Source organism: Aythya ferina (assembly GCF_964211825.1).
Source record: "Aythya ferina genome assembly, chromosome: 3".
Taxonomy (NCBI): domain Eukaryota; kingdom Metazoa; phylum Chordata; class Aves; order Anseriformes; family Anatidae; genus Aythya; species Aythya ferina.
The window spans coordinates 47,016,367-47,041,261 of NC_140298.1; the positions used below are offsets into that span (position 1 = coordinate 47,016,367).

The 24,895-nt window shown below is 40.8% G+C and overlaps 2 long non-coding RNA genes across 2 annotated transcripts in view; one reads left to right on the plus strand and one right to left on the minus strand.

Annotated features, from left to right (window-relative positions):
* The first annotated feature begins 10,883 nt into the window (after window positions 1-10,883).
* Window positions 10,884-12,913, plus strand: LOC311433666. Its single transcript, XR_014690886.1, has 2 exons — window positions 10,884-11,079; window positions 12,035-12,913. It is a non-coding gene; the product is annotated as an uncharacterized lncRNA (long non-coding RNA).
* LOC311433663 overlaps window positions 12,109-24,895 on the minus strand; it is a 216,064-nt gene continuing 203,277 nt past the window's right edge. The window contains exons 13-15 of the long non-coding RNA XR_014690883.1: window positions 18,759-23,240; window positions 14,817-14,898; window positions 12,109-13,366 (exon numbers count right to left, since the gene is read on the minus strand). This is a non-coding gene — a long non-coding RNA (uncharacterized lncRNA). The remainder of the gene's footprint in view (window positions 13,367-14,816; window positions 14,899-18,758; window positions 23,241-24,895) is intronic.

The following is a 24,895-nucleotide window of genomic DNA, read 5'->3' on the forward strand; positions in this document are numbered from 1 at the left end:
CTCCCCATCTTCCCTCCCTACATCCACTGCCCTCATTTCCTTCCTTTTTTCTCTCTCTGGGCTCCATTAGACCTCATGATCAGCTTAAATTGGAGGTCTAGGGAAAGTCTGCATCTTGCATTGCTTCTGTCCCCTGAAATCTAACTGAGCTTGTAAAACATATCACTTTCAGACCTTGTAATGAGGTCACAAAAGAGAAGGCTTGTAGGACTGACTTCTAAGTTCCTTATGGTCAATACCTTGAAGTCTGTAACCCTACAACATGGAGCTACAGAGAGGGTTCTTTCTGTTCCTGCTACATGCTTGAAAGTACAAAACAGGACAGTCACTCCAGTTATTTCCCCACCTCATAGGCTCATGGAAGATTATTTTGAAAGCTAGAGACTGTTTGGACAATCTGTCAATTGTCTGACTATCTGGTATCTCTAGAGAAGACAGCTGCATACAGCTACCTTGTGAGGTAGGTCAGATGGCACTTTTGGGATGTGGATTACTCACATACCGTGACAAGGAGGAAGAGGAGCAGGTGAGGATCCTAGCTCTGCAAGTAGAACTGGGAATGTCTCCAGAATGGAAGATTAGTTCACCATACTGCTTATGAAGTATTAGCCAAAACATGGTAGAGACAAGCATCTACAGCTTCATGGACTTTGTAAGGTTAGCAGGACTACATGTGAATATGCATCAGCAACATAGCAACTTTTAGAGGGTGAATTTTTCCGTCAGTGACTATAAATGTGACATCCCTTATGCAATCTCTATGTAACAACTCTTAAAAATGGTGGCCCTTGGGTGATGGATGCACCAAAAGAAAGATCACGCTGAATGTGTCTTCTGCTTATATATTTCTCCTAGCATCTGCTGGGTGCCCTGCCAGCCTGAGGATATTGAGCTAGATGGCCCTCTAGTCTAGGAGAAGAGTTCCTATGTCCTTCTGAAGAAGGATCTATGGGGAGATAAGTTACTGTGGCAGAATAATGTCATATCTTTTCCAACTACTTTCCAGCAGAAACGCCTCAATTCTGCCCTCAGTTAGCTAGCTGGAGTTCTTACGTGCTGCAGTGCAACTTATACTTGAGTAGCAGAGGGAAGAGCTTCTGGCATTCACAATTCCATATACTTTACCTAAACTGAGGGTGTTTACTTATCTGGAATTTTGGATTTAGTTGTTTCATGCAAAGGTGATTTTTACAAGGTGTAGCCATCTTGTCTTTATAAAGTTAGCAACAATTTTGGCACTGGATGTTTTGTGTGTGAGAAAACCACTGAAATAAAATACGAACCAGAAATGAAAGTAGCTGCCAGCTTCCAGCACAGCATCCCAAAAGTTAATTGCGTGTTCATAACCATTTAAGACTTAAACCATACAGAAGGTATTGGAAGAGGAAGAATTAAAAAAAAAAAAAAATCTAGCCACTTTATTTCAAACTTTTTTCCTTAAACTTCTTTTCCCTTTGTGCCCAGCCCTTGCAAACACTGCAAGGCACGGAGGACTCCAGGTCCACTGCAGACTGGGCAGATCAGCCAACAGGGGGCAGCCAGAGGACAGGGATTAGCATCAGTGCCCTGACACCCCTTCATTTCAGAGCCCAGAAAAGCAACAGTCAGCCAGCCTACCAGGAGCCTGTTAGTTGGTCTCTGGATTGATTCATTAGACAGACACCTCCCTCTCTGGCTCATCCTTTCGTTATGACACAGGAAGATGTCAGCCTTTCATGGGACAAAAGGACATTCTTAGGAATGCAAAGGACTGAAATATCATCTCATACCCTGGAATGCTTCCAGGACACCAAGGATGTGCAGTCTCCTTAATCACAAGTCCTTTTTTGGTCCTGCTGCATTTTAAGAGACTAGTCTGACTCAAAGACGATATCAGGTTCGCTGAAAGTAGTCTGAAGGATTTGCATTTGAAAGCCATCCAGCCCAAGCTTAACCAAATGAGCCTTCCTTAAATTAAAAACAAAAAGAAGAGTTTTGCTCAACAGTTCTCTCTTTTGCTTCTCAGCTTTGCCCTTGAGAGAGTACACTGCTGTCTGCCTCCAAGATAATATTTTTGGAAGGTACATTCCTTATATTTGGGCCAGCACAACTAGCAGACAACCAAAAGGACATGTGCAAGCTATTTCAAAAGGCTGTGTTTTTGCTCTGTGGTTGTAGTCACACAAGCGCATCTCTGCTTCGCAGCACCAATCCTGTGCTTAAAGCTGGTGCAGGGAAGACCAAATGAAACCAGGCAGCTTGGCCTTGTAACTGGGCCAGTCTCTGGGTCCCAGGGAAGATTAGAATGTCATGGCATAGAGTTGTCACAGTATAATATTAGAGGCCTGACAAGTAGAGGGTTTCTCATAGGACTACTTGTGGCAGACTCTGGATCCAAACAGCTCTCACTTCCATCTCACACGTGGGATAGTTACATTTTAAATATAAATAAATGACAGATTACCCTCCTCCTCTTCCCTGTGAAACAAGAGAAGGGGTGAGGAAAGGAGTATTACCCTATGAAATCACTAGGACCTAATCTTTTCAAAACACTGCTACCAAAGTCACCGTACTCTCATTTTTCCTTTGTTGCCACAACTTTCTGCAGCCCCTTTTCACTGATTTCTTATGCTTTAATTTTAAATTCATATTTTCTGCCCCTGTTTATGAGATGCAACAATATTTTTCACACACACATAGCACCTTTTTTCCTCAGCTTTTGCTTCTAATCCCACTGTTTCTTCCTAGGCACCTTGTCTACTCACCTATTCTCTTCTAATTCTCTGTTACCAGTCACAATCTTCATATTCTTTGGTATTTTTAAGTAAAAAGACCTTTCCACATCTCTCCTGCCTTTAATTTTCTCAGACTCAATATAAAAATCTCATTCCTACCCCATAGCACTCTCCACTACTGAACTTCACGTTTCCTGACTTCTAGCTCAGTTATTTGCCAACACAAAGAGAGAGTAGGAGCCACAGGCATGTTCAGAAATATAGTAAGTAGGAAAGAAACTTTTAAGATCGTGGTATTTCAGCATGGATGAAACTTCAGTTCTGTCCCCATCATTAATTGTAAAGAAGATCTTTTCTGAATTACTATGATTATCAATTCTATAAACAAACCTTATCAAAAAGATTAAGAGATTCAGGATACATGTCCTAGTCAAAAAGCAATCAAGCCTCTTAAAAATCTATTGATGACCTAAGCACATTTGGAGGATGGTTTACTTATTCACTTCTCAAACTGCTACATGGTAGCTGAGCCATGAAGAGGCATCAGCTTCTTAGAAACACACTCTGTAAGCAAGTCCTATTACCTGCCTTAAAACTGTTCAGTCAGCCACGGAAGTCATTCCAGTTCCTTTCTATTTTCTGAGACACGGTTTGGTTTTTCATATGCTCCCTTAAATACCTGAGATTTATGTATACCTAAAGAGACAAGCTCACTAGATTCTAAAGGCATTTGTTAACAACATTAAAAAATAGAAGTGAGATAACCAATGTCCATCAACATATATGAAAGACGGAGATGCTTCTAGCCCCAGAAGAGTGAAATGCATCTTTCTTTACACATTGTTGCTCCAAGACAGAACATTTATTGTCCATCAAAGTCAATGGCTGTCCAACCACCTCAGTGGGTACTGCATTGGGCCTCAAATCAATAGCATGTTTCAGAAATTCTCATGAGAAAGAGCAGGAGCATTTGCAAAGCAGCACATGAATTAAAGCAGGCTTGATCTGCTTTAATGTGCATTCTGAGCCTGGGGCCCAGTAAGAACTTTCTGATCACATAATCTGCCTATCTAGAGGATCTGTAGATATACAATAAGATAATCTTGGTAATCAAGAGTGTAGATAATAGCATTATTATTTTATTTCCATAAATATTTGAAAAGATAGATTTTCTTTGCCAGTGCAATCTGATAGGTAAAACTCCCACACTTGTTGGAAAAGACCTGCCAGAAAGCTGTGGAAATGTAATAGCAATAAAAACAAGTATAAAACATCTCAGAAAGCAAAACATATAAAGTAGAAACATTTTGCCCACATGCATGTTTTCAAATCCTCATGTGTAATCAAAAATCACTGACAAACAACATACAGATAATAATGTTTAGTGATAAGTATCGGAAAAGCATAATTATATTCACCAAGACCTTGACCACATACTGTAGATGTGTACCAGGAACCCTTGGACTGTGGTGGGTAGGGGCAGAGGCAAAAGGAGACTAGGGCATAGCAGAGGCAGAAGAGGACAACTCCTTTTGTCCAAGAGAAGGAGTGTTGAGAATATTAGGGCATCAGGGGACAGGACAGAAAGTGTGTAGCCAGAGAAGGGCAGTCCAGGTCTGGCATGCTGGTGAGTGATCACAGCAGTTGCAGTCCTATTCTGGTATCCCTGTAGAAATGCAGTATCTGTTTAAGCCCTACTTAGCCCATTATGTCACTACTAAAGCCAAAGAAAAATGTTGACATCTCAAAGATAGGACTGAAGGATGGAGTGTTACCGATATAGTTCAACTGGTAAGAGCAGAAAGCCTGTCATCTCACGTGGTATATCAGAGCAAGAACAACTTCTGTCAATTGGGCAACCAGTTTCTCCCAGCTGTTGCTTCCCTAAAGAAATAGACCCTTCATCTTCCCTAAAGAGAAGGGAATTGCATTCAGATCCTAAGGCAACTTCAGCAAGGACAAGAGGTTATTGCTATCACAAAGGCATTGAGCTTTGGGAATAACATGTATTGACAAACATTTATCCAGTGAGTGCCAGAATAATCCTCTAAGACATCAAGGGAAATTCAGGTCACCTTCCATTCTGCAAATTTCTGGTTTATTAATGGTCTGAATATGCTTACTATTTCCATGTAAGTATAGTCTAGTGTAGCAAATTTGTTTTGCTCTTGCTTTATAGTAAAATGAAATGATACAAGGAAGGAAGGGAGAAAACTTCTGTGGCGTAACCATTTTCACAAGCTTCAGCAACCTTGGCCCACATGGCGTAGTTGCAGGTTGGGAGAGAAGAAGGGAAGAACTTCTGCATATTCAGGCACTCCAGTTTCTCTACAGTTTTAAATTGTAGATTAGTAATGAAGAATTTACCGAAAAGCAATGGGATTTATTTCAAAATTAACACTGGAAATTGGCTTCTGAAAGTTCCTGCCATCAGACTACAGCAAAACACTGTGACAAACCACAGAGCTACAGCTTGAAATTGGACTTAAAGAATCATCTACATCATATACCATCTGCAGAGCAAGAATTACTCACCAGGAGGTTTTGAGCAACAACAACAAAATAAATGTATAAGTTTCTGCCAGATGGATTGTGCCAAAAAGAGCAGGCTAACCAAGGAATATTTTTTGCTATGTGATATTTACACAATTCTTATAATTGCTGTAGTCCCCCAAGTGACTCAGTTTTGAATATCTTCTGGAAAAGCATTCAGAACACACAATATGAATCCTTACCCTTATTTCATTCACAGTGAACTCTTGTTTGTTTGTTTAGGTTATGGTTTTGGTTTGATCCACAATAAAGACAAGGAACCATTTGTAAAATTTGGATCAACTTCACTTTCCAAATTCTCACGACATTCAGTGAAAGCTTAATCCAGCACTATTGAAGTCAGTAGAATTTTTGCCAATGACTTCAGAGGGGAGTAAGAATTTAATTATGCACTACTGAGTGCTGTCAGTATTTGATTCCGGTACTTGTAAATCCAAGATATGGGCCTAAACAGATTACAGTCGGTCCCTGAGTGGCAGTACTGTGGATTAAGCCCAGTTTGAGTGTCTCTTTCTCAAAGAAGAATTTGTTTCTAGAATCTAAACCCCATGATACTTGCCTTGTGTTTCTGAATCATTCCCTTGATCTATATGAGATTAATGCCATTGCTCCTTCTTCTATAGGAGTACTTTTCAGGAATATTTTCTTTTTCCTATGGGTCTAGATCGCTGACATGACAGGAAGGAATAAAAAGTTGTTATTGTCCTTCTAGGTGCCTCCTCCAGTTCAGCTTTCAAAGCCTGGAATGCCCCCCTCATGCACCATGGGGAGGATTGCTTTTATGCTGCTTTCAGAGTTGTCTTCCTTCCCCAGGGGGTCCCTGCGAGAATTATTCAGATATGCTAGTTTTTTTTTCAGTCTTTAATTTCATTAGGAGATCAAGCCTTTCATAAATGTCAAGAGATTGTTTGTTTTCCTGTGTGTTTTTTGTTGCTCTTGATTTTTTTTTTTAATTTTTATATATATTTTCCCAAGACAGGATGTTTACATTCCCAGCTTTCACCTAGTTTTCCAGGTTATCAAGATTTCTGTCAGGCAGGATATTACCTTTTTCTGCTCCCTGCTCTCCACACAATTATCTGAAGTGCTTTGTATTTTCCCACATGGGGCCTGCTTCTGATCTCCTTCACACAGTTTTTAATCTGCTTGCTCTAATGGAGTTACTTCTGATTTAGTTCACTTTGGTAAGGATTCATGCCTTACCAAGCCTCTGCAGATCTATAGCAGGCTTTGACTCCCTAATTGTGCTGCATAATGTTTCTATCTTTCTTAAGGGCACTCCTGGCCCCAAATCCCCACTCTCAGTGGAAGTCCCAGAATCAGTCAGCCCTCACATCATGGCCTGGAACAGGGAGAAGAGCAAGAGCACTGGCTTCACAGGAACAGCATTACTTCGACACCTGAAAGGGAAATCAGCTCCCCTATGCTGGCATCAAAGGCAACAAGACACAGGGCAGAGTACCTTCCCACCAGATTTAAAGCCACCTGAGGGGAGATGAACAGCTACACATGACCATCTTTGGGTGCTAGACCTACCACTACTTTTGGCCATAGAGGATACAGCACAGGCTGTTCTCATCTGCTCCATTTTCCTGCTGATGGTGGGTTTTCCCTGCTGAAAGAATAAGAAGCCATCACACAAGTTTGGAGCTAAATCCTTTCCTACCGTTGCTTTCATCAAGTTAAGAGATTTTAATCTGTCCTTTCCACTTTGCTCATCCCATCTTGATCTTTCACTGAAAGAAAATCTCACCTGTGCAGTAGGTATGCATTGGATTACTAGGGAAAAATCAAAGCTGGTAAAGAGATTGAAGAGGTGGTACCAGAGATGGATGAGATACATGGAACAGTTTCTTCTGTATGCATCAATCTTACATCTAATTACAGTGAATCAGCACTACAGTGAGCTTAATCCATTTCATGAACATGTGGACTGAGAGTTCATTTTTTGAGCCAAGAGCATTTTATTCCCAAAAGCTAACACCCTGCAAAAGAAAATAAAGCAGATGGAAGATGCTGTGCAGGGAGTTAAATATATGTCTGCTGTATTAAAGTTCTTGGAGAAGTTTTCTGTGTTTGCGTTTTGTAGGCCTTAAATTAGAATAAACCTTGTAGTTAAATAAATTAAAAATTAAACAGGAACACACTATTATTAAAATCTGTATGCTTAATATCTCAGACAACCACTAAGGCTTCTTCTCTCTGTTGATTTACAAGATATATGGTTAGTTTTACAATCTAGGAACAGTCTCTAAAACAATATACAGATTTTACTAGTAGCATAAAATGTTCCTGATATTAGTATAATAAAATATTTTACTTGCAAATAAGCTTATAAATGTTTTTCTAAAGCAAGCAATATAATGTGGCTGTAAGTTGTAGTGCAACTTCAGCTGGAATTTCTCCACATAACCATTTCTTGTTCAATCCACCACCCAAACAATGATAATATCTTATAGATGTATTTGGCAAAATAACAGCAAATGTTTTCAAAGGACAAATAACAGGATAATCTGTTTGAATATCCATTCAGATAACATATCAGAAGAAATATAGAAGAGTTATCTTTAAAAACACCTCAGCTAAGAAACGTTGCTGAAACTTCTTAATAAGAATTTAATAATGAAGAAGTCTAGAAGGCATTTGAGATAGAGTCCAGGAACAGAAATGTCCAGAACCCTCCTGAGTAGTGTAATAGTCTTTGTAGACTTCTGCTGTCTAGGAGACAGGGGTGGAGCACTATGCATGTTTTGATTCATAGGTCCTCAACAATGGACCCCAGAGTCACCCAGGTGACCCTGGTGAACACCTTCACACAGAATAGCCAGGAGAAAGTCCAGCTTAACTGTCCCACTGTACCAAGCAAAGTAAGAACATTTTAGTGTAGCGCAAGCTTGGAATCACTATCATCCATTATTGACTTTGTAGCTAACTAATGGCTTTGCACATTATTAGCATTACTAGTATGAGTATAGCTAATGGATATTAATATGATATGAAAAAGTGCTCATTAAAACACCATAAAATGTGTTTGGTTAATAATTAGCACTTTTGAAAGCATAACTTCTTAACTAATGCATTTATTTCACATATTTATAATTGCAAAATTATATGTACTCATTTTTATAAATTAGACTTTCAAAAGAAATGTGCTCAGTATGATTCCAATATACTTTTTCATCCTTCTTTTCTTTCCATTTTGCACATTTACAGAAAGTGCAAAGGAGGAAATTTTCAGCAGCAATACAGCAAAGGAAAGCCAGCAGACGGAGTTCCTGCAAAAAGCTTCCCTGAGACAGGAAGGGGAGGATGAAACAGGGCAAAATGCCACATGAGAATGTAAAATTCCCAAGTGGATTCCAAGGTCAAGGTGCCTGATCTTGTCTGTCCCGAGTGCTCTCACTTGGAGCAACATTTGTTTCATGGGTATATTCAGGGTCTGCTGGATGAGTATTAAACAGCTATAATGAGCTTCATTGTAAGTATAGAGAGCTTCAACACAAAAGCTTTCACTTCAAAGAAAAAGTGACTCCCAGTTGCAAAACACAGTCATGGTCAAGACACAGTCTCCTGATATAGACTGTCTGCTAAAAAGTGTATCAGTTTATCATATCCTGGAGGAAAAAAAAAGAAACAAACAAACAAACAAACAAAAACATCTAACAGACAAAACCAGGAAAAATAGAGCTGAAGGAGTGCTGGAGAACTAGGAGTTGACATCACTTTAGCAAGGCCTTGACTGGGGAAAAAGGAAGAAAATGACAACAAAAAGTTCATACACTTTTACATTTAGCTTTGATTTTGACCAAACTACAAATATATTTGCATTTTTTGTTTTGTGAGTGGGACATGTAAAACTGCTGTTGCCTGCAGGAATAGTCCTGCAGGCCACAAGAAGCAGAGGTCCTGCAACACCATTTCAGTTCTCTAAGCTACATGAGCTTTTAGTGAGGGGCAGTCTGTCCAGACAGCATAAGGCCTTGCAGTCATAGCCCTTGAATTCAACTTCTTCATAAGCATGGGATTCAGCAGGACTACTTGACTTTTCTAATCCTCCATCTCTGAAACACTGTGGTTTTAGAAACCACCTCCACCCTCTACAGAGAGGGGCTGCTGCTGCACCGGCTGGGGAAGAGCACGCTCCCAGGCTGCTTCACGGCCAGCTGAGGCAGCTTATATTTGTATATCATTAGCATAGAGACCCTTAAGCAGGAGGCTTTCCCTGGTTTTTCACAGCATCCTTTAAGCAACTTTGCAGGTTCCTATGGAAAAAAATCTCCTCAGTGCCTTACTGAGTTCATCTGAAATTCCAAAACTAATGAGGCTTTTGTCTCCCTCTTAACCCAGGAACTATTGTTACCTCTAAAAATAAAAGAGATAATCTGCTAAAGAGCTAAAAATACTGAACTCTGACAGCCTTTTCACACTGATGATTGACACACTTGCACCTTTAATCTTCACAAAGAAAATGCTGAGGCAGGAGCTCCTATGCTCACCTCCCAGCAGCTCTTTCACCAGCTGCCTGCTGGTTGTTCTCCCACTGATTCAAGGGGACCAGCACCGTCTGGTTGGGTCATTAATGCTCAGAATGGGATATTCATCCGGAAGCTATAATGATCACCCAAGGGTGCTTGTGCAACACTGTTTTCAAGAAAAAAGCTCTGTATTTCTTTCAGGAAGAAAATTAGGGAGTGCTTTTGGATAGGACTGCCAAAAAGCCCAGCTATGTGCCCTCTGCCGCAGTCCCCAGGGCTCTAGAACAAACAAAAGCTCTCATATACCATGGTTGGATCTGGGGTGCAAGCTGCATGAATGGGTGAGTGCTTTGAACTGAACAGGAATATAAATTAAATGGACTTAGTTAAGAGGTCCAAAAGGTTTTCCAATTTATCATAAAGAATCCTTGCAATCTCTGTGCAGTGAGCCAAAATACCTGTTTTTCCAAAGCTTGCAGGTCAAAGCACACCGTCAAATATTTGCCTCACTTTATTGTTAGAAAAGCTGTGTTGGGCATACATGGCAAGGTTTTGACAGTGGGGAGTGTTGCTGGGGTGGCTTCTGTGAAAAGGGACCAGGTGCTGCCCCATGCTGGACACAGCCATCTCCAGTGGAACTGCTAGAGAACACAGCTGAGCCCACCATCAGTGCTGGTGGCATGTCTGTGAAAACGCATCTAAGAAATAGTAAAAACACCAGAGAAAGATGAGGAGGAGGGAATAAAAAAGAGTGAGAAATGGTGTAAGGAATGCCAAGGTCAGAGGAGGAGGTAGTGCTCCATGATGGAACAGATGTTCCTGAAAAAACTGGAGCACGTGAGAAGAGCCCACATTGGAGCAAGGGAAAAGTACAAGAGGAACAGACCAGGAGAGAAAAAAATCTAAATTTCTATTCTCTGACTGTAGCTGCTCCCCCCAACCCCCGTGCCACTCAGAGTAGGGTTAGTGGAACATTCTGGAGTGAAGGAGTGAAGCTGGGCCTGGCAGAAGTGGAGGAAAGATGTTATAATTATCTTTGCGTTTCACTACCAGAATCTATTGGCAATAAATTATTTTTTCCCAAGTCAAATCTGTTTCACTTGCAACAGTAACTTGTAAGCAATCTCCTTGTCTTTATCTCAACCTATGAGCTTTGCTATCCTATTAGCTCACCTGCACTGCTGAGGAGGGCTTGTGAATGAGCAGCTGAGTGGGAGTTCAGCTGTTTGCTGAGACAAACCCACCACAAAAGTGAAACAATCCCAATGTGTCAAGCATGCAAAGAACAAGGACTTTCTCAACCTGGAGCCTCTCAACCCAAGGAAATACTGCAAAAGGTAAGGGCTATTTCATAGAGTTCTACAGTCGAAAAAAAAAAAAAAAAAAAAAAGTGATGATTCCCCTGGGGAAATACCACTTCCAGCCTTCACTGATTACTTGTAGGAAGAGGAGGCATCTGCATGTTCACTGAAACTGCTGTCTTTCTGCTGCTCTTTTACAAATCACTGGTGATGGAAGGAGAATTAAAGATTCTCTGACAACAACACCTTATAGAAGCTCTTTTTTGGTTACTTGAGCATGGATTTGCTCAAGTATAAGTTGTGTTCTTTCTACAGAAGCAGTAAATCTGCTTCCTGATTTCATTTCAAGTATAGCACATATAGCATGCTTTCCTAGCTCTAATTATAATGGGATATATTGTTCACTTTTCATAGCTGAAGAGGCTTTTTTTTTTTTTTTTTTTTTTTTTTTTTTTTTTTATGATATGTTCTCCAAGGCTTGTGGTAGACAGAGGGATATCCTTCACCTTCTCCAACCTCTTTGACAATAAAAAGGCTGAAACAGGGTGGACAGTGAATCAAGGCAGATTTCCACCCATAAACACTCATTCCGGGGAATGACAAGAAGTGAAGAGAGAATGTTTCTCTCGTCCAAGAGATTGTTCCTGCTGTAATGCCATTTCTAACATAAAGAATTCCCCAAGCCTTTACAAGCTACTATGAATTAATCTCTAACTCATTTGTACTCTAGAATGTTTCTGTCCATTTAGGCTATCAAGGGATTTGCTACGGTTCTAATGTGTCGTTATAAAGCATTTTAAAATATTTCTATCTTGCCTTAAATTTTAACTCCATAAAGAACTTTAACTGTATGGTGTAAATTTATGAGAACCATATGAAAGATGTCAAGCTAGAGAAAAAATTCACAGACAATCCAGCAAAAAAATAATAATAAAAAAATAATAAATCATTAGAGTACAACTCACTCTTCAGTGTTCCTGTCTTTTCTCAGTATACCTCCAGGACAAATCACAGGTCGCCTCACTTCCGTCAATCTTATGCATCTGTGCACATTCTGAAGATGGTGGTCACCTCCACAAAATTCTGTGGAGGATTCATTGCTGAGGAGCCTTTCTGCTCCTCAGCACGACCTTGTGAAGTTTTGCAAGATGCAGTGGATTGGAGTTTGTGTTTAAACATCAGACCACCTTTGGAAAAGCAAGGTTGTTTCCACTGATGTAGTTCCAGCTGATGAAGTTCCGTCTTTTCAACTCACATTGAGTCAATGGCAACTCTTCTCTTAGGCTGAGCACCAGCTCTGTGACCTTTTGAAATAGAAATTAAAGTCAAGTTTTAGTTGCCCACAGTTGACAAGAGACTGTGTGGCACTAATGCATGAATTGTATCATACCAGTTATGGCCTCCCATTTAAATCATTCTGTGTGGCTGTACTCTTGCCATTCACATTTATTAACATCTCAAATGAACAAAATAAACCTGTAGATGTTCCAGTGGATAGTCAAAAGAATTTTCAGGCCACTCCCAGCATGACTATGTGACATACGTAAGGTGGAATATTTGTGACTGCTTCAGAGGTGCAGAACAGTGGTCAATAAATAATTATTTCTAAATTTTAATTTCAACATTATTCCTATTTTTATTACACTAGCAGAATTGTAATAAAGATTAAATCAGTTGTTAAAGTTTGACTTTATTAGCGTTGTATCCTGGGCTTTGTAATTAAGACAAAAATTAATTCTGGCTTGATTCTTACACCCTTTTTAACAAACCTTTGATGATTTTGGAAAACTACTTCCATTCCATAGAATGGGAGTGCATTTCCCCAAAAGTGTTATATCTCCTCTAAATAAAATGTGTGTTCTCATTCTTATGGATGAATTGTGCAAAATCCTTTGTTTCCTGAGTTGTTTCTGTAGAATTCTCTCCATTATGGGAGATTAGAGACAGGCAGAAGATCTAGAGTACCTCTACAACATGGTTGTCTAAGCAAGATTTTTCTCGATGCCCTGTTAAAGAGCTTGCAGTCTTACAGGCAAAAGTCTGTTCTCTAGTTGTGTGGTTACTAACATTTCCATAGGCCAGTCCTTTATCTCAGGGCTATTGGACGTGGATTGATGTGTGTCCTGTAGTGTCACTCTTTACAGCTCTCCTGAGGCTTCTAGGACTTTCTCTGTTGGCCTTCAGTTCTTCTTTAGAGCAATTTGCAGGCTGACATCAGAGGAATGCTCTTCTTTCTCCCTCTCTCTCCAACTAATGATTTTTAAAGCCATCCATTTCACTTTGCATTTGACATGAAGGCAAGGAAGTACATTTTAAAAATCACCTATTGGGTAAGTAATAAAAGCTTTGAGCCATTAAATTCATACACGTTTTTCCTTAGCCTTTGCCAAGTTATGTGCAATAAAACAATTTGACTGTCCTTGACCACACTTGATTGTTGACTATCAGAGTAGCATAAGATATCCCTCAGACAGTCTGATTACATTATACTGCAAGATCATATTAAATGTGTCCTACATTTTTGGCTGGGACAGCAGCTAACCATGAAGATAGCGGAACCTTTGATTGTGAGGTATTTCCTTTCTCTGTCCTATATAAGAGGGAGATCTTGTGCAAATTCTTCATAAGATCTCCTGACAGTTCACATTTATTGTTTTCCTTAGCCTGTATTTGTGTGCTGCGTAAGCTGGCAAGCCTGCCCCACTGTGACCCACACTACCAACAAAATTCACTTTAAACATCATGCTGCTGGCTGTATGAAATAGAGTGATTTTAATAGGCTTGCTCAGTGACAGAAATCCATTTCAGATCTTCTCTGGCCCAGCCCTTTTTCATTTAATCAGTCAATAGAGTGCAAAGGGCTTATATGATGCATCCTCAGAAAAGAAATGCATGCTTATACCCTGTTAGATTTTTATTTTTTTAAGATGCTTTTATAAAACTAAGCCAATCCAGATATAATGAAAAGATCTTTCATTTGACATTCATCATTCACATTCATTTGTCATTAACTCACTGATATTGAGAGCAATCACGAGCTCAAAAATTAGAGTAAAACTCACCTTACAAATATTTTCAGCAGAACTGTAACCCTGCTGTAATATCTACATTTCTGTTTAACATAATGTGACCCAAGCTACAGAACACACACACACACTCTTTCAATTTTTAAAGACAGAAAAAACAAAATCATTCTCTCCTGCTGATGAAATACCCAGCTATTCCTTGTTTTTGAGCTATGACCTTCAGGGAATCTTCATTCATAACCAGCAAAAGACACATAGTGGTATTTTCTGTGCTGACATTTGTAAAGGCTGAGCCAAGTTCACCATGGAGTTTTCTGAAGGTGTCCTCTGACAAAGGCCAACACAGTGGGAATTATGATGAAGAGGAGTTTATGAGAGCAAAAAGTAGCTCACCCCCATGTCACACACACCTCTCTCAAGTCCCATTTATAAACACACAAAAGGGACAGGGAAGTCTGAAAAGTGGGCGATATCTGCTGAAAATAGAGTGCCAAGACAGGAACAACACATACAGTTGAGACATTAGCCTGGCACATTCCTCCTCTAGCTTCTTCCCATGAAGCGTGGAGAGACTGCGGTCTCTGGCAGTCTTTCTGTTGATCTCAGTGTGGTTCACAGGGCCTCCTATCTTCATTGAAACTTCCCCATTAATAAGTCTTGCAAGCCCAGTGTTATTTTCATTTTACCAAGGAATAAATGAAAGTTGAAGTTGAAGGATTTGTTGAAGGTCATGGAGGCTTTCCTTACCAGAACTGAATTTGGGGAGTTTGTGACTCTTCATCCTCAGATAGAAGGTGAAACTGTTTCTTCATCAACATTTCTAAAATTGCTGCAACATTAAAAACAAAAAGATATCAGGAGGCATCTGTATTTTTATAGTACTTATGGTAACATCACCCACTTTAGCAATGGGTGTATTGCTAACTGCATTATATTAAAAAAATAAAAAAAAAAAAAAAATCCTTCTATGCAAAGTCTCTAAAGTCTCTTCCTTGCTTTCTTGCCTGTTGTTCAACCACCATCATGAGAATTAGTACAAATTAAAATAAATATGTTCAACAAATCCAGCAATAACAGTTGCCTGGGTATACATATTATTTCCCTGGATGTGGTCATTCGCTCATACCATAAAGTCTAATTCTGAGAATCAGCTGCAAATATAGGGAGGATTTTCTGCCCACTGACATCTGACCTTGAAGTTTTGAATTGCTGAGTAGGAGCTGAAACCTGACTGTTCATACATTACCAATGCCCAAATTATATAGAGAAGAATGGAGTTCGCAATAAGAGTGGGGTTGAGACAGGCAAATGTTAAGTGTCAAGCACTACATTGAAAGGGCATGCATCTCATAAAATAACAGTCTGTTGATGAAGCAGCAGACAACATTTTGTGTATCTGCTCTATTTTTAACGTGCACATTTTAAATAAGACTGTACCAGTTTGAACACTTTTTTTTTTTTTCCTATCAAAGACTCATTATTACCATAATTTGTTCCACAGTAAAATCAAATATTCACTAATGTTTTTCATGTCAGAATGACAGGGGGGAATACTATTTTAGCACCACAGCAAATTCCATTAAATACAAGAAGAGTTTAAAGTCTTGTTGTGCATCTCAAGCTCTCATTTTTAATTAGATCTCTTGTATCCTTATTTTCCACCGGGTGTGGGAATCCTTCCGAGCCAAACCCGTCTGGCAAAAGCACAAAACTTACTCACAGACCATGGCTTTATTAGATTAATATGGAAGTGTTACATATCATTGTGGACATAATGCAGCATCTGGAATGCTTTTCTCTCTCTTGCTCACTGTTCTTTCTCCCATTAGCATTAGTAAACAGTACTTTCTCTTTTACCTCTTCATCTAAAGAGTTGTGTATGTCCACAAACCAACTTCTCACCCTCCCCACAAAAGAGGCTGCTTTCGAACTGCAAACCCAGCACCACAGAAGTCTGCAGAAATTATTTTTAATTTTATTTTTGTTCCACTAATGACAGGGGATGAATTTATTAAAGCAGCAACACACAAGAACACCTTGATAGGATGATAGGATATCTCTTCTGATTGCAAAATAAAAAGAGGGTATTATTTTTGCCTTGTGGAAGAAGAGCAATAAGGCCAGGTATAGTAGCTATTGGAAGACTGCAGTGTTGCAGAAGCAGTGAAGGTCCTTGCTTTTAAGTAATGACTTGAATCAGCAAAGTCTTTTGTTGCAAAGGCCAAGGTACTTAGCATGGATTTACATTTGGCTATTCTACTATCAAGCACATCTTATTTTGAAATTGTGTTTTAAAGAGATATTTGAGTTTAATTAACTCTGTTGAGTAATTTCAAAACCAAACAACAAAACCAAACCAAAACAACAACAACCAAAAATATCACCCACTTTCATCACACCTTTAATTCAAGCCATCATATAAAATCCGATAAATCAGCTTGGCCTAGTGGAGAATATGGTGCTATTGATGGAGTGACTAGGTCTTGCACAACACAGTGCTAACACTTCACTGACCTCAGGATGCAAGCTAAGACAACAGCACCATGCTAACTGGAGAGTACCTGGCATGACTGCATCATCCTCACAGCATGCAGCAAGCATGCTCCTGGATGTGGAGGCTATGGACAAGCACAAGCCAAGCAAGCAGTTGTCTAGATTAGCAGGTGGCCAGAAACAGTCCTGCTTTGCCTTCACCAGAGCCCTGAAAATTCATGGTGTTGGTTCAAATAGAAAGGAAGGACAGAATACGTGCGATGACAATGACTATTGTGTTGGCTGGGCAAGAAGAATCAACATTTTTCTTCTGCTTCCTTCAGCCACTGCAGCAGCAGCACCAAACTTGCTTCAGAAAGGCTCCCTGGGTCGCTGTCCTTCCCCATTTCTCACCTTCAACCTCTCTCCTTACAACAGAAGCAGCTGGCCCAGGCCACACTCCTTATTCAGCTCCTCTCTAGGAAACCTCAAACAGCACACCACAACTATCTAGCTCAGGTCACCACCTTTCAAGCAGTAACACTTCTGTTGGGGTCAATAGTCCCTGCTTGATGAAAGCATCACATTAATTTCTCCTTTAGAGTGATCTCCCCAGGCCTGATCTGGCTGACAAAGCCACTGTCTTTCTGCATATTTTGCATAGTGGTTGGCTACTTGTTCTTATAGTTAAATAACAAAATTGCATCCAGTTTATTATTTGTTTTTTTTTGGTTTTTTTTTTTTTTTTTTTTTTTTGGCTTAAATCTTCTTGTCTTAGCTGTTGAAAATGAACCCATTCCCAAAAGTTGCTTAACTACAGCTTTCACAGTCTAAGAGGCAGTGATTTTTTTCAGATGTCTTGGCTACACATTTATCCCTTCATTTCAGCATACCATAGACACTTCTCCTCCGATTCACCTCACATTCCTGCACACAGGTTTTTAAGGCTCTGACCTAAGGAGGTTTTTTTTTTTCTGAAACTGTATCAGACACTTTAGAGTCTAGATGAATACAATCTAGACTTGTGTGTAACATGTGTGGACAGTCTTTCCAAACAAACTGGTCTTGGGTCAGCTAAAGGTTTGGGCTCACCATAAAAAGTCTTACGTGCCAAGGAAAGCAGCTCCCAGAGCAGTGTCCTGGATGGATCTCAGGATGTACAGAACTGAGACATGAGACTGCTTTAGCCAATTAGAGTTCACTGCCCTTCACAGAAAGGACACTGTCCTGTTCCTACTAGTGGACAGAGATATTCCTGCATCTAGTGGGTAGACCCACTTCGTATAGTAGTAAAAGTAGCAGAATCACAAGTCAAAGACTCATGAAGAGCCAGTATTCAGACCTCCTCTCTTGCAACCAGAGATGTGTAAAGGAGACTCATGCAGTCCTGCAGCCACTTAAGCCTCTCTGTGCTGTATATAGTTAAAAGCATATTTTATTTTTTTTCTCAATTTTATTTCATAGACTGGCTAAATGCTGTTTTGTGTAATGATAGGAGCCAGGGGTCTAGCTAAGTGTGTACAGCTATTTCAATTACATTAAAAACCTAATGCCCTCAGTCTGCTGTATGTGAACATTTAAAAATAAAAAATAAAATAAAATAAAAATAAAAAAAAGCCTTCAGCTCAACTGCTCCAAATTACAATTTATTTTGCATTATCAAGAAACATGCTGAGGATCACCTGGAAAGAATAATAATTACCTCATGGTAAGCAGTGCTCTTGGAGCTCTCTACCATGTGCTTATTTTGTCTTATTCAGTATGTATCATTTTGATTTAAAATCATTTCTAATAATTCAGTCATTGCCCTTGGCTTTCATTCTACTTAGGATATCACATAATGCTGCACATGGACTGCTTTCTTTCATTATCCCAGGCCACCCCGAGTTAGACAGCACGCATTAACACTGCACCTCCTATAGGGTAACACATCTAAGCCACAGACTGGAACACAGGGCTCAGTATGCCAGTAAGGGAGCCACATTTGCATTTATATGCTGGTGCACAGTGACGCTGGGGGAAGAGGTAAGCTGAAGCAGTCACTTGACTCAACCTCTCTAAATAAATGAAGGGGGGAAAAGACTTGATAAATGCATGATAATCAACACAACTGTACACTGAAAGAATTATGGCAGAGAGGGTAAAGAGGAAACAGACATGTCTATTTGTAAAATGCCATCCTAACAAGGAGAGAGCAAGAGTTATAAGATCACTCACCTAAATACCTCCCAGGATGTCTTCTCTGATTAAGGATTTGTGAGAGTTATTGAGTTTTGAATTAGATGCACTTTAATAAAACAGTAGAATGTTCTTATCTGATTGCACCTGTATTGATTGTGTTAAAGAGGTCTATCCTCAGATCAAGGTCAATGATTTTACATAAACTGACTAGCTAGATGGAATCGCTAGCGGTATTTAGAACTCCCATAGTTTGTCCACCCTTTCAGCATATGATACTTCACCATAAAACTTGGAGAGAGAAATCCAATATTCATTCCATATTCTCTGTCTTCTAGCAACATATTACTTTAGTTAAAATATAAAGTTATTTCCAAAAATACCATTCATGTTACTAAACTCTCTAGTAGTGGTTCTTACCAGCTAGAAAAGAAATCACATTTTTATGCATCACATTTTTAAACAGCAATGTTTCACAGACTTAAAGAAACATTGCACACTTTGAAACACTGGACTTTATATAACCATCCTTCTTAACTTGATTAAATTGGGACGTTAATCTGATTCATTGTTCCATTAGCTTCAGTAGAGCTGATCCAGCTTTCTACTGTGGTATTAAAATCTGGATGGTTTCTGAGTGATATATTCAAAGATTTCTTCAGTAGCTATACACATATATATTTAAAGCTTTGTACATACATGTGTATATATAGACATATACATGTGTTTGCATAAAGCTTTATAGTCTTTTGGCTCTTTCTGCTTGGGCCCTTGTTACCAGATCTCAGGAGCCCAGGAAGCAAAAGCTGCCAAATGATCCCCAGCTTTGTTAAGGGGTAGATAACAAGCCCTTCAGAGCTTAATGAGAGAGGGAGCTACCACAACACGTTAAAGTCCTAGCAGGCTGCTGAGGCTGGCACCAGCCTGTGTGTGTAGATGTAGGTTGGGGGATAGATCCAGCCTCATCATCAGCTGTGTGGAGAGATCAGCCTCTCGCTTTCAGAGCTGTCTGGGAATGGACCTGGCAGGATGGCCTCCTCCTTATCACTTGCTCCTGACCCCACAGAGGATAAAGCAGAGGAAGAGGTTCAACAGGCTGCTTACTGCTGATGGAGATACAGAGCACAGCAGAGCAGATACTGAAGCTGAGGGTAAAAGCCTTTGGCATGGGCCCAGTGAGCCTGCACTGTGGCTGAGAATGGAAGGAAGCAGCTATAAGCAGTCCCCTCAAAGCTCAGGCTGGAGAAATTCTTGGCTTGTGAGTTTTGCAGATGAGAAGCGATGATTTGTTACCAATAAGCAGGCTGGTGAGATGTACAGGTAAATCTATGCCTCCGCAAACGCTGCAGGAGCGTTCCTCACTTCATAGCAAGGGATGGAAACCAAGCATTAACTGCAAGTAGAGAAAGCTGCCATCACATTTGTAGGTTTGGAAAAAGGACTGGCCAGGATCCACTAACCTGGCTGCTGTCAGAGAAGCTGCTGACAGGCTGAGGTAGAGAACCTGGAGGGGACAGCTGCAGGGGAGCAATGGCTCACTGCTGGGAGAGGCCAGGGGACGCCAGTTGTGCAGGTGCTGAGCCTGCTGGAGGCCCAGATGGTGAGCGACTTCCCAAGTAATACTTCCAAATGTCACAACTGAAATGCTCGCAGGGGAGAGGGATCCCAATACCCATCAAAAGCAAGTTTTGTGCATCACAACATGAAATCTATCAGCAAGGCGAGGAAAATCTGCCACTGCAGCTCTGGATGGAAATGCATTTGGTCCATGTAAAATACAAGTCAAGAGGCTGGTAAGGAACTCCTAGTCTTCCTGGTCAAAATTCAACCCTGCCCATAGGACACAACAGGAAGCAAGTTTACACCATTTGGAGCTTTCCCTGGAAAGTCTCAATTTTTCACATCCCAGATTTCAGAGATCACCTGGCCAAGATAACACACACCCAAAGTGGGGGAAAAAAAGCAAAGCATTCACTAGTTAACTTTAAGCCAAGAAAAGTCACATTTGTCATCCACAGCAAAGAACACCAATAAGAACCCTGTCTCTTCTTCAGCTGGCATGTTTTCACAAAGGGTGGGATTTCATGTGGATGATGCATTGGCTTCCATCTGTTTGTCTTGTTGTCCTGGTGCTGCTAAGTGCTGGGGAGGAGTGAGTGTGTTCATTTGTGGGTTTTCTCCTCCCTATATTCTCACAGTGGAATAAGTGCAGGAGGGAATTAGAGGATGGTGCTTCTCAGCCAGAAGTACACCCAAATGGTTCAGATGAGATGGTGTCCACGCAATACCTGGTGACACAAGTTTCTCTGGTTTAGTTGTTATCGAATCTGCCTCAGCAACCAAATATTCTGTGTCTGCGAACAAGGAAAAGTCATGATGAATTTTGCTAAAAAACAAAGGCAGAATAAAATACTTATTTCTTATCAGTGATGAGTAGGATCCCTTTTCCTTGCAATTCCACTGAGCTACTAAGATATGAGATACCTAATCCTTTTCTTTCACACATTTGCTGATTTTTTCAGTTCTCACTAATTAACTTAATGCAAGAAGGAATCCGTAGGCTTTTGAACAGGCTCAGTGAGTTGTTTCTCTGCGGTAACAGTTACAGGGCCTAATAAGCACAGAGCTACTGACGCAATTCCAGGCAGCAACATTGCTCTTTTGCTGCTGCTCAGCAAGGATTTTTATTTTTCCTCATTTTGCAGGAATGAGCAGAGGTCTCCTTCCAGCATAGGGCTTAGCTTGCTTAGACAGGTCCATATTCTGGGGGCTGGGAGGGAGGGACAGGAACTAGGAGCAAGCGAGGCAGTGGCTTCATAGGAATGTAAGCCACCAGATCAATTCGCTAAATGAAACATAGTAAGCACGTTACTTCAAAGAGATTTGTACCTTGGCAACCACAGATTTTTCAGGCTTGAAGCGTGATGTTTGCCATTTCTCCTAGCCTCGTTTTTACTTCTACGAGCTGCAGATATGAGGTACAAAATATAAAGAGTTTCTTCACATCCCAGGAAGGAAAGGCATGCATTTGTAGGAATCCTCTATGACTTTGAGAATTCAGCCATGCTTTCTTTAAGTGAGGATACAAGGGTATTGCTAGCAGAAATCCCACAGAGGCTCAGGCAAGGTGAAACAGAGAGGCTGGAGGTAAATTCCTGGGCTACTAGCCTGTGCCACATGTCCTGTTGGAAGCCTTGCACTGCCGCTGTTACCTACTCTAGAGAGTTTTAGTTTTGCCCATTTTTACCTGTACAAGCCATGGTCATTTTCAGGGCAGTCAAACCCAGAAGTGCCAGAGCAGGGAAGCCAGAGCAGTCCCAGTGCTTCAGTCAAGAGAGTCAATGCCGAAGGATGGGAACTGAGTCTTTGCTTCGGTTCCTGTAGTGACAAAGGCAAGTTCTTCGGTGCCAACAGATACCCATGTTCATCCTTTCTCCATCCTCTACTTGGACAATTAGACACAATCAGGGCTTTTCTCTGCTAGGAACAATGTAAGAAATAGCAGAGAAACTTTCAGGATGCTGGAGCTCTAGAGATGCAAACATAAACCTGCCATTTGGGCTATGGTCCAAGGAAACTCTCCCAAAGGTATTGAACCCAGGAATCAGAGTTTGCCCGGTTGGACACAAATAAGGGGAAGGTCAGGTGCCTTTTTGCTTTGGAACTGGCAAAGCTTTGAATTTGGATCAGTTATCCTTCAGTTTCTCTTCAACCCTTCCTCACTAGTTTAACCTAAGCAGTGCCAAGCACTTGTTTTTCCACAGCCTTCCCAGTACACCTCTGGACACTAGGGCTGTGGGTGGCAAGGACACCTCAGAGAAGGGCAGAGAAGACAGGCTGAACAAATGACCACTTTTTAGAACTCAGTGAAACTCCTTCAATCTTACCAAACAGTTTGCATTACATATTTGTTTCTGTCTTCACAAGTAGCAGAGCTGGAGACAAGCTTTTTTTTTCCCTTTTTAAATGAAAGGGAAGACAAAGTTATCCCTCAGGATGTCTGTCTTCAATCAATAGAGATACAGCAGTAGGCACTGTGGCTGCAATAAGCCAGATCTAGAAATAACAAGCCAACTCAAATCAAGTATCTGTCAAGTCCCCATCATCTCCTATACTATGAATGCAAATGTCTCCAGTTTCTATAAGCACGCACTGGAAGCAATCAGCATATGTGTTAAAAAAATCTAAAGCCAAGCAAAGAAAGTTCAATGTATGCGCATAAAAGGAAACATCTCAGATCTCTCCTTGAAAAGCTTTCAGGTGTGAAAACATATGGAATATGTTCAGCTCCGAAGCATTTGGTCCCCACTCCAAAAATAAGCATCATCCGTGACATGCTCTTGATAGCCCAGCCAAGGGGGCAAATGAACACGGAGGCTGAGGAGAGGAGGTACTCCATGCACCAACAGTGTCTCGGCTGGCATCCGACACTGCCACCCATGCTGCACCTGCTGTCTGTATCCTCCAAGTGCTCATCTCCAGGCAGCTGTTAAATAGGCTGGCACCTCTTGTCAGCAGCAACTTCAATATGGGGAGGGGAAAGGGGAAGTGGGAGTTAAAAAAAAAAAAAAAAAAAAAAAAAGTCAAAACATACTAAAAGAAAGTAGAAGAAATGGGAAAGCACATCAAGCCTAAACTAGAACAACAAACGAGATAAGCCTGGGGCGGGAGAGGAGGAAATGGAAGATGAGGAAACATACAGCAGCTGTTACTGGAGCTACTCACTGCAAAAAACAAATGCTTCCAGGACTGTCAGTCTTACCTTGTGAGGTGCCCAGCCCTGCCATGACAGGATCACTTAAGCTTAGTTAACAAACCCAGACAGTGCTCTAATTTATAATGCTCATAAACAAGCATTATACATAGAGTTGTGCAGCTCACTATGCTTCTTCTTTGCTAGTACCTTTAAAATCTCCCTTTCCATCTTTAGGAGTTTGCATATATTTCCAAATAAAAAATAATAAATAATAAGAAAAAAAAACTCAAGTCATCAGATGCAGACAAGGCAGAAACCTGTTGACCCTGCAGACTGGGGCCCAGTTTCCCAGCTGTTCTCCACCTCTGCAACCCTTGGGCATAACCTTACTCAGCGAGACACCTCTTCTTCCTCTCTCCTAATTCACCCCAGGAGTGGAGAGGGAAGAGGAGGATGTGGAGGGTACTTCCAAAGGTTGACCTAAGTCTGGTAAGGTTAATTTCTTTAGTTATAAGACAGTGAGACAGGCATTATCTAAAGTACAATTTGGAACAGGATCCTAATTTGGCTAATTAAAATCCCTTCTCTGTGATTCAACCCTTATTCTTTTTCCTGTCATATTGCCTTTGGGGGGAAGACTGCAACAAGAACGCGACCCCATGCTGGAGGGAAAGCTACAGAACCACCAGCACCAGGAGCTGTTTCTGGAGCTTCTTTCAAGTTTTAACTGAGTTGTCAAGTTGTGCTGGTGGGCTCCATCCTTCAGGCTCCTGCACTGCTTTTTGCTGAGTTTTCGTCTTCCCCTGCTCCTGTTTCTCACTTCTTTTTCCCTCCTTTTCCACTTCAGCTTTGCTTCTCCTCAGGAAGCCTCCCACATCCAGCCCTCCTCAAGCCTCAGCACTGTCACGCTGGTTGCTGCTACCTCACTGTTGTCTTCAGCTGTGTGCTTGACATCTGCCCACTGCTGTGCATGGCCAGGCACAACACAAGGGCTGCAGTGCTGAAGGCAGGACCTGTCTGCTGGTTTGTTTGCTTGCACAGAGCCTGGGAAGATGGAGCCTTTTCTTGGTAGATTTTTAGGCACAACCATAGCAAATGGGATCCCCTGAGAAACCCACACAATCATCCCCTCAAAAACAAAATTGTTCCAGGCATCAGGGTCATACAGAAATGCCTGGGGAGTGCTGGGAATGAGACACAAGCATTAAACAGAACACCTTTGTGTGGCTTTGCTTTATAAATGTCCCGCACACATACATAGACACTGATTGTATTTCTGTGTGACTCTGATAAATACAAGGCAATGCTGCTTTATGTCAGCAAGAGTAAGCAAAAGTGATAACAAAAGCAACATGATAAGGAAGCTCACATCAGCAAGACGAAAACATTGTTTTTCTACTTTCTGGAGCTTGTTCACTTTAAAAGCTTGGTTTTCATTTTTCACGTGTGTTAATAATTACGAGCCAAGAAACCCAAGCCT